The sequence below is a fragment of the Cebus imitator genome, unplaced genomic scaffold (assembly GCF_001604975.1).
Source record: "Cebus imitator isolate Cc_AM_T3 unplaced genomic scaffold, Cebus_imitator-1.0 Scaffold170, whole genome shotgun sequence".
Lineage (NCBI taxonomy): Eukaryota > Metazoa > Chordata > Mammalia > Primates > Cebidae > Cebus > Cebus imitator.
Window position 1 is genome coordinate 1,205,177 of NW_016107485.1, and position 11,650 is coordinate 1,216,826.

At 44.1% G+C, this 11,650-nt stretch overlaps 1 long non-coding RNA gene across 1 annotated transcript in view; it reads right to left on the bottom strand.

Moving 5' to 3' along the window:
• Positions 1–1,163: 1,163 nt before the first annotated feature.
• LOC108315351 overlaps positions 1,164–11,650 on the bottom strand; it is an 88,221-nt gene continuing 77,734 nt past the window's right edge. Inside the window, exons 2-3 of the long non-coding RNA XR_001829891.2 lie at positions 7,346–7,453; positions 1,164–1,237 (exon numbers count right to left, since the gene is read on the bottom strand). This is a non-coding gene — a long non-coding RNA (uncharacterized LOC108315351). The remainder of the gene's footprint in view (positions 1,238–7,345; positions 7,454–11,650) is intronic.

The following is an 11,650-nucleotide window of genomic DNA, read 5'->3' on the forward strand; positions in this document are numbered from 1 at the left end:
CTCTCTCTCTCTCTCTCTCTCTCTCTCTCTCTCTTTCAGAAATTACTAAGTGGAGATATACGCAGAGTCTATAAAATCTAGAATAATATGGAGGATGAACTTTGACTTGGTCACCAAATCTGGGAATGGTAAGATGAGAAATCAAGGCTTAATTAATTTAATTCGCAAAATACATCTTTGCATGAGATGCCACCGCACCCACTGGAAAATCATTTCCTGACATCAGAAATATCAAGAAGCTTAATGAAGACAAAGATACATACCTTAGATTGTAACAGGAATTGCTGCTCCCAGGCAGCCCCCAAATGCCAAATGTTTGCTCTGTACTCTCCTCGGCTGGAGTCCCCTGTGCTACCTCCATGGCTCAGACTGCTCACCTGGGCTTTGCTGCCACCTAGGATCTTCCATGGTAATTATTTTGATCAAAAAGCCACAATGCATTCCACTTGAGAACAGCAGTGTTTGACAGGTGAAATGAGCCCTTCCCAACTCGTGTGGATTGTTGCTCTAGCTGTGACCTCTTGCCCGATGAGCGTGCACTCATGTTGTAGACAGCTGGAAGGTAACTGCTGGATATTTTACATTGCTGAGGAAGTTACAAGGTATGGCATCCGTTCCAGCACAGAGAGGTCTACAAATCCTCTGGCCCTAACCCTAAGTGTGTGAGGAAGTCACCTTTGGTAAAGCACTGACCAGCTGCACCTCCCACACTATCTACACAGTCTGACCCAGTTGGAGAGAGAAAGAGGGCAGTCTCCACTAAGCTCCTGGACGGTGCTTTGTTCCCCTTTCCTGCTACCATCCTTCCTGCACCCTCTCTAGTTCTCTGCTCAGCCCAGACTTGGTTGCTTCTTGATTCCAAAGAAAATGGGAAAAGAAACACTGTGTTACCTGATAGACAACAACCATCAACCTGCTTCTTCCATTTACCCCTCCTCTGTCCCCTCAACCCAACATGCACCACCAACCCCATCATATTTTTTCAGAGACTGGCAGGCCAAGCTTCCCAAGGACTAAACTTACTCAAGGGTTACTGCAGGATAGTCAAATCCTGTTGAGGGGGAGCTGGTGCACAGAGAAAACTCTGGACTTGAAGCCAAGAGTCCTGGGTTCAAGTCACACCTGTGCCTTTTACCGTTCTTGAGACTGAAAAAATCCCTTACCTTCCTTACTATCTGTACGTGAATCCTCACATGACAAGCAGCAGTAATGCTCTTTTCCTCTTCTTTCTCACAACCTGGTTGAGAAGCACAAAATGGAAAATAAGATAATTCAGATGATGGATCATTGCCAAGGATCTTGAGGAACCAACGTATGATCATTCAGATGATGTGTGAAATCATAAAACACTGTATCAGGTATTGCTGTTATTTTCTAGAAGCTCTCCTATTCTACAATATTAGCAAAGAACAAATTCTATCTTCCCTGCCCCTACTGAGATACTGATCCACCTTAGAGGGAAGGATACTGTCCCTTTTGGCTCTGGGATACATCTCATCAGGCCCATGCTTCTGCCTTAATCAACTATTCTCTCCGTGGACAGCATATCGGGTTAGCTACAAAGTGTGAAGACAAAGGAAAGATGCTTCTCTACATGGGAATTTCAGTTGCCCAGCATTCCTAGAAATGAAGAAACTACCCCTGTCCTCCACCATCTGCACTCTACAGAGGAGTCAATAAGCTAAAAGGGGTTCAGTGGGAGGATTCAGAATTACTCACATTTGCTTAAATAAGGTAGAAGGGGCTGACCCCTAGCATATCCTGCCCACACTGCTGGCCCAGGCCCTGGGCTTCGTTGCTGGGCACTGAGGCTTGCATTGCTGCTAACAGACTCTGCACTGTCAAGGGCTAAAGGGGGCATACTCTAGAAGGGGCCCATGTTTGGATCCCTCTAGGGTGGGGGACGGGGTGGGATTGGCTCAGGCGAGAGCACGCACTTTCTGAGAAGGATCCAAACATGAGGGAATCCTCAGGGGTACATTACAAAGCTATCCCTGAACACCAAGCCTGAGTCTGATGCCCCTGAGGCCCACTTAGGAAAGGATGCACACCCAAACATCTACACTAACAAGAACTGGGAGCAGAATACTAGCCAAGATCAACATCCCCAGGCCTATCTGAGACGCTCAAGCACACAGTCTTCCATTCACCCCCTCTCCAGCCCCACCATGACAGTTCCATCCACCCCACCACTCCATTGACCCAGGACCTTCCTCTTCAACATCCTGACACATTGCAATAAATATGCCAAAGCTTCAGTAACTTCACACTGTGTAAAAGAAAAGGCCCGCGCTGCACAGCCTGGCACTCAAGACCCCCAACCCCATCTCTCCTGAATCACCTCTGAGCCTCAGCTCCCATCTTACATGTCACATTGTGCATCTTTTACTTCAGCTGAGCCGCTCTATTCACTGTGCCCCATGTTGGCCCTCACTTTCTTACTTCACACTCAGGCCCCATGTGTCCTACCATTGGGACCATCTTCTCCACCACCAGGCCTCTAGGCCTTATTCTTATCCCTTTTCCTCAAGCCTAAGCTGGGTTTTCCCTCTTTAGATACCCTTTTCTTGCACTTGGAATCAGGAATACACAATGTAGAACTGGAGTGTTTTTAACCTTTTTAAATTTAAATATAACACATGTCCAGAAAATTATACAAATCATAAGCTCAATAAAATCAATGAAGTGAACACACTCATGTAACCACCCCCCAGGTGAAGAAACAGAATGGTACTAGCACCCCAGAAATCCTTCTCAATCTCCCTCCCCACATCTCAGTGGTAACCATTATCCTGATTTCTAGCACCATGGATTAGTTTTGCCTGTTTTGGAAATTCATATAAATGAAATAATATAATCATATAATCTTGTTTTGTGTCTGACATCTTTCGCTCAACGTTATAGATGTGAAATTCAATCATGCTGTGGTGTGTGACTCATTTTTATTGCCATACATTTCATCATTTCATTTGTGGTTATTTTGCCTCTGGGCAGATTTTTAAGTTCTGTAGGAACAGGGATTTTTTTCATAAAATTATTTTGGAATCCCCCTAATGCCTAACTGGAAAAGCAAAAGTTGCTCAGTACATATGAATCTTAGTCCAAAAAGCTTCTAATTTCAATCTCACATTATATACCCCCATGAATAGGCAATAGTATCTAATAATTTTGACAATTTCTTTGTTTCACATCTCATACTCAATCCATTAGCAAATCCCACTGCTTCTACCTTTATGTACTGTATGTCAAATCCAACCACTTATCACCATCCCCATCACCCTAGTTCAAGTCACTAACATTGTAGAAGAATAGATAATGAAGTAAAAAGAGAATGTTGCAAAATAGTATAAACAATATCAGCCTTTTTTTTTTTTTTTTTTTTTTTTTGAGATGGAGTCTCACTTTGTTGCCCAGGCTGGAGTGCAGTGGCGCCATCTCAGCTTACTGGAAACTCTGCCTCTCAGGGTCAAGCAATTATCATGCCTCAGCCTCCTGAGTTGCTGGGAGCACAGGCATGCATCACCATGCCTGGTGAATTTTTGTATTTTTAGTGGAGACAAGGTTTAGCCATGTTGGCCAGGCTGGTCTCAAACTCCTGACCTCAGGTGATCCACCTGCCTCTGCCTCCCAAAGTGCTGGGATTACAGGTGTGAGCCACCACACCCAGCTGATCCCATTTTTTAAAGACATATATTAACACATAGATAAAAGAATATATTAATGAAAATACTTATTGTAGTGATTTCTGTGTGCTGGGATCTATTCTTTCTTATATAATTTTCTAATTATGTTTTATATTATTGTGGTAGATAGGTCACTCATCGAGCCCCCCACCCAGACCCCTAACTGCAGCAGTCCTACATATGAGTTGGCTGCCCATCTGATTGGGTCACAGGTAGGCAAACAACCCAGGAGAAACCAAGCCAAAGGCAGGGATAAATGCAGCAGATTTCCTCAAGAAATTGAACTAAGAGGCACAGAAACTATGGTAGATACCTGTTGTTTTAAACATTCTTTCCTATTTTCTTCTACTAACCACTACCTCAATCCCTTTTAGGCAGCAGCTCCTTCCCCATTACATAAACCATGTGATTCTAATGGGACTATATAGTATCACAATACAAAGCCAATATCACAATATAAAGCCAAAGTTCAGGAAAGGGAACGGGATCTATTATAATATCCATCACCCAACCCTAGCGACTGATCCAGAGTGACCATCCAACCCAAGGCAGGCCAAGGGTTCCTCCTTTAGAATCCATATGCTGGAGCAGAGTTAGGAAAAGCTCTGTCCTCTGGGCTCAAAAGCTATGATGATGTAACCCTGAGCTGCCAGTAGCCATGCCCAGCCTCACCCTTCCACTGCTGCATGGAAAGAGCCTTTCTGTGGTCTGGATTCGTGAGGACAACATGCAAATAGAAATGCAGCTAAGAGACAGAGATAGCATTTGGACAGTATTGTGTATGACTGGATCAGTCATGCCTGAGGCTGACCAACAATATCCTTCCTGATTGTACAAACCAAAAAAATTCTTTGTTTTTCATAAATTCATTTAAATTATGGTCTTCTACAGTCATGAGAACTCTAACAAACACAGAGACTAATTAGTAAGATGCTGGTAGGTGCTTTTCTGCAAAGTTGTGTAGAGTTGGGGCTGGAGTAGGTGCCAAACCAAACCAAAGCAATCCCCAAGCTGAAGTCATAAGGGAGCAAAGAAACCATCAGTGATAAGAGAGACCTTGTTTCAAAGAGAAGTGTAACAGTAGCTTAGACTCAGAAGCAGGTAATGACAAAGGGAACACTGGCCCCCTGGAAAGGGTAGTGGAGCCTGAGCTGCTGACTTTCTTGTTCCAGTTTCTGTGTGCCTTGTTCCTATTCTTGGATGCCCATGAGAGACTGCCTGATGTATTATTTCTACAATCTTACATACACACATGCGTGCACACACACACACGCACACACCCCACTTTAGTCAACTATCTTGAGTAAGCCTCTCTTCTGTAAATTCAAAGTATCAATGAGTAAGAAAACAGTGTCCATATACCATTTTTCTCATCAGAAAGTTATTTTTAAGATCTAAAGCAAACTTTTACTCTATTTAACATAAATGACCTTTATATATTTAGAGATTAAGGCACAAATTCACTATAAAGGTCAATGACCTTAGGACAATTTCTGTACAAGGACAATACTTCCAGAAAGTTTAAGGCTGCCAACCTTATTCTGCTTTAACTCCAGTCACTCCCAAGTCTGCCTTCCCTTACCTGAGTATGGTAATGGGTCTGGCAACAGGCTAATTTTTTTTTTTTTGAGATGGAGTTTTGCTCTTGTTGCCCAGGCTGGAGTGCAATGGTGCAATCTTGGCTCACTGCAACCTCCGCCTCCTGGATTCAAGCAATTCTCCTGCCTCAGTCTCCTGAGTAGCTGGGATCACATGCATGTGCCACCACGCCCAGCTAATTTTGTATTTTTAGTAGAGGCAGGGTTTCTCCATACTGGTCAGGCTGGTCTCGAACTCCCGACCTCAGGTGATCCGCCCGCCTAGGCCTCCCAAAGTGCTGAGATTACAAACATGAGCCACTGCACCTGGCCGCAACTGGCTGATTATAATAGGTGATAAGGATGGGTATTTTTCAGGCCCAACCAACAATTTTATGATGTACTAGCAATGCTCATGAGGATGTCACCAATAAGTTGGTTTTTCTTTTTTTCTGTAAGTACTGGTTTCACTATATAATTGCTCTTTTATATTGGCCATCTCCCCCTCCCCACAATTATATATGATCACAGAAACAGAATTTTGACAATGGAAGGACCCTAGTCCTATAACCTCTTCATGTCACAGACAGATGTTAAGTCTAACACAGGTTAAATGAATTACCCAGCGTAACAAACTATTGAAGGTAAAAACTCCAGCTCTCTTGACCAGAACAGTATAGAGAAGAAAATCAATGTAAGCTAGTGGTGCTAGCTTACATTTAATCTCACATCTTTCATGAATCCCATGATTCATGAAAGATGTGAGATTAAAATCAAGCCTTAGCCTTTCAATAGAGGGCAATGAGTACCAGACTGTGAGTAGAAAGAGCCAGGTACTGGGTCAGACTATGCCTTATCAGTATCTGTGACTCCCTGAAGGTAGAAACTAGGTTTTATTCATCTTGGTATTCCCAATGCCCAACATCATAACAGAGACATGAAAGAAATTCAATAAATAAGTGAATAAGGAGTGGGTGAGTAAGTAAGCAAATAGATAGGAAACCTAATACTCTGGAGAAGTCTATGTCGAAAAGGGGTAAAAAAGGGGCCGGGTGCTGTGGTTCATGCCTGTAATCCCAGCTACTGAGGAGACTGAGCACAGAGATCCCTGAGCCCAGCAGTTTAAGACCAGCCTGGGCAACATGGTGAGCCCTCATCTCAAAAAATGGAAATAGAGCCTTGGTGAAAGCCTTCAATTGCAAGCAAACCAACAGAAAGCCACTGGTACAGGATTAGCAAGCAGGGGAGAATAATCCAAGATGTAGGTATGTCAGCAGTGCCAAAAACTAGGAAAAGATTATGAAACATGAGAGTGAAGGAAAAGTCATTGGAAAAAAAAATAAGGCTAAATGTCTATTACTAAGCAAGACTAGCAGCATATTTTGGCTAGGCAAGAGTCTGGGTTCCAGTGTGGCTGAGACGAGCAGACAACATCCATTCCCCGCCTGGCACTACCGGCACGTTTCCTGAACCCACCCCTCAGAGTATCTGCTTACATTAGTGCCTCTATTTCTGCAGCACGTAGAGATAAGAAGAATCCTTTTATATCTATTTGCATATACCAAATTACATTAAACATTGGGATTCTCCCAGGGGTAAAAAGGGACTGGAACTCTGATCCTCATTTAAACTCAAGGATATAAAAATAGGTCTGATGAATGCAACTGCCCCTAGTCTGAGGTTAGGTTGCAAGAAAGGATTGTGGAGCCCCTAAGAGGAATTCACCACAAGGGTAGGACTCTGAACTGGTGAGCTGTGCTCAGTTCCATCCTGGCAGTGTAGAGAATCAGTGAATGTGTGGGCATGTGAATTGATGGACCTCTTTCATGAAAGGCTCTAATACTTTGGGACACAGTCCATTTTACTCTAGGGTCCCATAGCTTTCTGAATTCCCAGCATAGTTAACAGCAGGCCTGTAGTTTCTAGAAGTGGCAATGGTAACAGCGGCCCCTGGCTTCTTTACTGGTGGTGGCAGAGACCCTTGAGGTGATCAAGACCAGCTGTTGTGGTGACTCAGCCCCCAATATCTATCAAGCACCCTCCTGGAACACAGTAGACCAAAGATACTCAGTAAAAGCAGCACACCTGAATGACTGAATTCAGAGAAGCATTTAGGATAAATTGATATCAAAGTCACTGCAAAAATTGAGTAGCAATCCAAGAACCTTCAAAGTGTCATTGCTCATCTCTTCCCTGTGAGAAAAGAAAAATAGCTGAGAGCAGTCTAAGTTCTGTGAGGCATGCAAATTTATCAGTCCCAGGGAGACATGAGTGTGGGACCTCAGTCATGCCCACTGTCCCCCGCCATTCCCAGGGCTAGGGGCAAGTGTTTAAAGGTGTTTTGGTCTTGACGAGCTACCTCACCTATTATCTTCATGTTCCTGGCATTTGTGATACAAAGAACAATGTACAGCTAAATAATAGCTTATGTTATTTCGATGTAACTTCTTAGCAAACAACTTAGGAACTGCCTCTTCTTTAAAAACTCACGTGTAACTGCTGCTAACTAATCTTAGCATATAGTCAGGGCAACTTGAATCTATGCACCCAAATTGTAGTCCTCAAATCTGGCCCAAGTAAACTCCCTACTTTTATTAATTTTGTCTCAGTCTTTGTCCTTTAGGTCAAAACCTGGGTCCTGGACCTCAGTTCACTAGATTAGGTCAGGACCAGCGGGTTAGGAGAGAGAAGGTCTCACATTCCATCAGCCCTGGCCTTAAATGTCAAGAAGAATAGTGCCAGGCCAGACCCAGTGGCTCACACCTATAACCCACTTTGGGAGGGCAAGGAAGGTGGATCACCTGAGGTCAGGAGTTCAAGATCAGCCTGGTCAATATGGTGAAACCCTGTCTCTATTAAAAATACAAAACTTAGCCAGGTATGGTGGCAGGCACCTGTAATCCCAGATACTCAGGAGACTGAGGCAGGAGAATCACTTGAACCTAGGAGGAGGAGGTTGCAGTGAGCCGGGATTGCTCCGTTGTGCTCCAGCCCGAAACAAGAGCAAAACTTCGTCACAAAAGAAAAGAATAGTGCCAGGGATGCGAGCACTGCTAGCCTCTAAGCACCTCAAGGCACTGATGCCACTGCATTTGCACATCTCAGCCTGGCTCTGCAGAGGCTGACAGGCAAGTGCACATCTGCATCTTATCTTACCACTTAATAAACATTGATTGACACTTCCTCCATCTTAGGCATTTTTGGTAGATGCTGGAACACATTAGAGAACAAATCCAGTCCTTGCCCTCCAGGCATTTATAGTCTAGAGCAGAAGCTTCAGAGTGTTCTAGGAAAACCCTTCAATTATACAAGAAATTGTGTGCCTACATAGATTGAGAGGGAAGTGGGAAGAGTCAAATTCTCAAATGGCTTTGTGACCTAGAAAAGGTTAAGAGCCTCCTAATTGGGACCATCCATATCCCTCATATCTAAATTCTTAGCAAGTATCCCAGCACTTACTAATAACACGTCTTGGGCATCTCTAACCTTTTGCAGCGTTCATGATGCCTTCCTCACCAGCTCGTGGCAGACTCCTGGTGGAAGAGGAGGGAAGCATATCTCATTGTTGACATTGCCTCCTAGTTCCTGGGGAGCTCCCTTCCAGAAAGGAATTTTCCAGGGAGTGGCTGTCCCGGCTCTTTTGAATAACTTTGGGCCCATCCAGCGGACAAACCATTGCCTATTCCCTGGCAGGCAGACTGACGAGGGGACACGTTTCCCCTGCTAAAGTACTGCTTGCTTCCCAGGACTTCTCCAGACTCAGCATCCACTGACTGAGATGAAATAAGACATTTTTCTCTTCCAAAGGATCAAAGGGATCTCAGCAAGGTCTGGACTAAGACAAAGAGGGCTGAGTTGTGAATACATTGGGAAGAGCATTTTGGTCTAACAGTCTTATTTCACATCCAAATTAATAACATGTCACTCTTGAGAACATTTTTGTTAATGACTCCTCAAAACACAACCCACCCACCCAGACCGTGAGCCTTCAAAGACAGGGACAGATCCCTGGCCTCCCCTTGGATGGCACTACCATTCTCCTCCCAGATGTTTTACTAGCCTGCTAATTTTTGTAAGGTATAATAAAACATATTTAAGGGAGAAAAAATGTGCTAGACTGTTTTAATGAGCTTGAGTATCAATATTTTTGAAAATGTAATATCAAGAAGCCAGGGAAAGTTGTTTTTTAAATTACCTGCTATTTTCTGATTCAATTTTTGGAGGAGACTTTGTTGTTTGTTTGCTTTTGAGAAACACTTCAATGGCTTTATGCCAGTAAAGCCAAAATCATATTCTTAGTAGCTTAAGACCATGCTGAGCTACACAGCTCTCCTTCATGACGTTGAAACTACCTGTACTGTGGGAAGAGATCCATCTCTCCAGGGTAGGATGTGTCTTGAGAAATGAGTCTGGGGCCACCATGGGGTTTTCCCTTCTCATTGGGCCTCCTGATCAGGATCCAGCACCTGGCGGTGGGGAGGGGGGGTTCTAGCAAATGGACCAGTGACAGACATGAGCAAAGTCACTCCGTGGCAGATGGTAAGTCTCAGGATAATGTGGCAGCAGAATGAAGAATGCACAGTGTGAGAGAAAAAAACAAAATACCCTGTGCAGATGAATGAATGGAACAATAACCTCCTATATCTCATTCTGTGGATTTTTTCCCCTCTTTCCTACACAATCCCCTCCTGTTATTCCAAAGCTTTCAATGAAGCAGGTATTTCAGCTGATCTCTTACATATCTGGCAGATAATGGCGGGGCCTATGTCTGCACTTGGGATGAGGGGGGTGGGGAAAGCAGGAACAGCTGGAGAAGCTCATCACAAGATGGCCAGAAGTGACCAGAGGAACCCCAGAAGCAGCAGGGATCTGCAGGAAATATAAGCATTCTCTGAGGATTACATGTGAGGGGATCCAGGAAACTGCTAAACTTGCAGTGGCTGATCATCATGAGGGCTTAGACTAGTAATTTTAAGCACTAAAGGAAAGGGTGGCTTTTATAAACCAAAAAAATCGGACTTTGGAGTTAGTTTCTTAAACTGTGCCAAAACAATTCATGGCCAGATGTTGTGAATGTTGTGAACAGTAAGATGCAAAGGAATTTAGAATAAGGAGGGAGGCTTAATGGAGTTCTTCCCCTTGATGACTGGGAAGGCTTTATGAAAGAGGAATTTGAACTAGATCTTGAAAAAGGGGATCTTAGAAAGGGAGAGGAGGAGAAGAGTACTCCTTTAGGATAAATGGAAGAGCAAAAGCATGAAGGTGTCCAAGTGAAAGATGTGCTTTTTTTTTTTTTTTTTGAGATGGGATTTCACCATGTTGACCAGGCTGGTCTCGAACTCCTGACGTCAGGTAATCCGCCCTCCTCGGCCTCCCAAAGTGCTGGGATTACAGGCATGAGCCATCGCGCCTGGCTGGAGGATGTGCTTTAAGCAGAGAACAGTCCTGTCTGACTGAGGATAGATGCTATATTCTTGAGCATCCATCCTTCATACTTCATCTTGTCAAATGCTCAGAGACATTTGAACCAGAGCAACTCCATCTTGAGTAGGGGCTGGATAAAATAAGGCTGAGATCTGCTGGGCTGCATTCCCAGGAGATTAAGGCATTCTGAGTCACAGGATGAGAAGAGGTCACCTCATGATACCAGTCATAAAGACCTTGCTGATAAAATAGGTTGCAGTAAAGATGCCAGCCAAAACCCACCAAAACCAAGATGGCGATGAGAGTGACCTCTGATCATCCTCACTACTACACTCCCACCAGCGCCATGACAGTTTACAAATGATATGGCAACATCAGGAAGTTACCCTAAATGCTCTAAAAAGGGAAGGCATGAATGATCCTTTCCCTGTTTAGCATATAATCAAGAAATAACCTTAAAAATGGGCAACCAGCCCTTGGGGCTGATCTGTCTATGGAGTAGCCATTCTTTTATTCCTTTACTTTCCTAATAAACTTGCTTTCACTTTACTCTGTAGATTCGCCCTGAATTGTTTCTTATGTGAGATCCAAAAACCCACTCCTGGGGTCTGGATCCTGACCCCTTTACAGGAAAAATCTTACTTTAGGACTCATTCTTTTTTTTTGAGACAAAGTCTCACTCACCCTCCCAGGCTGGAGTGCAGTGGCACGATCTTGGCTCACGGAACCCACTGTCTCCCGGTTCAAGTGATTCTTCAATCTCAGCCTCCTGAGTAGCTGGGATTACAGGCACCCACCATCATGCCAAACTAATTTTTGTATTTAGTAGAGACAGGGTTTCGCCATGTTGGCCAGGCTGGTCTTGAGCTCCTGACCTCAGGTGATCCACCTGCCTCGGCCTCCCAAAGTGCTGGGATTACAAGCGGAAGCCACCGCACCAGGCCCATTCTTTTTTTTTTTTTTTTT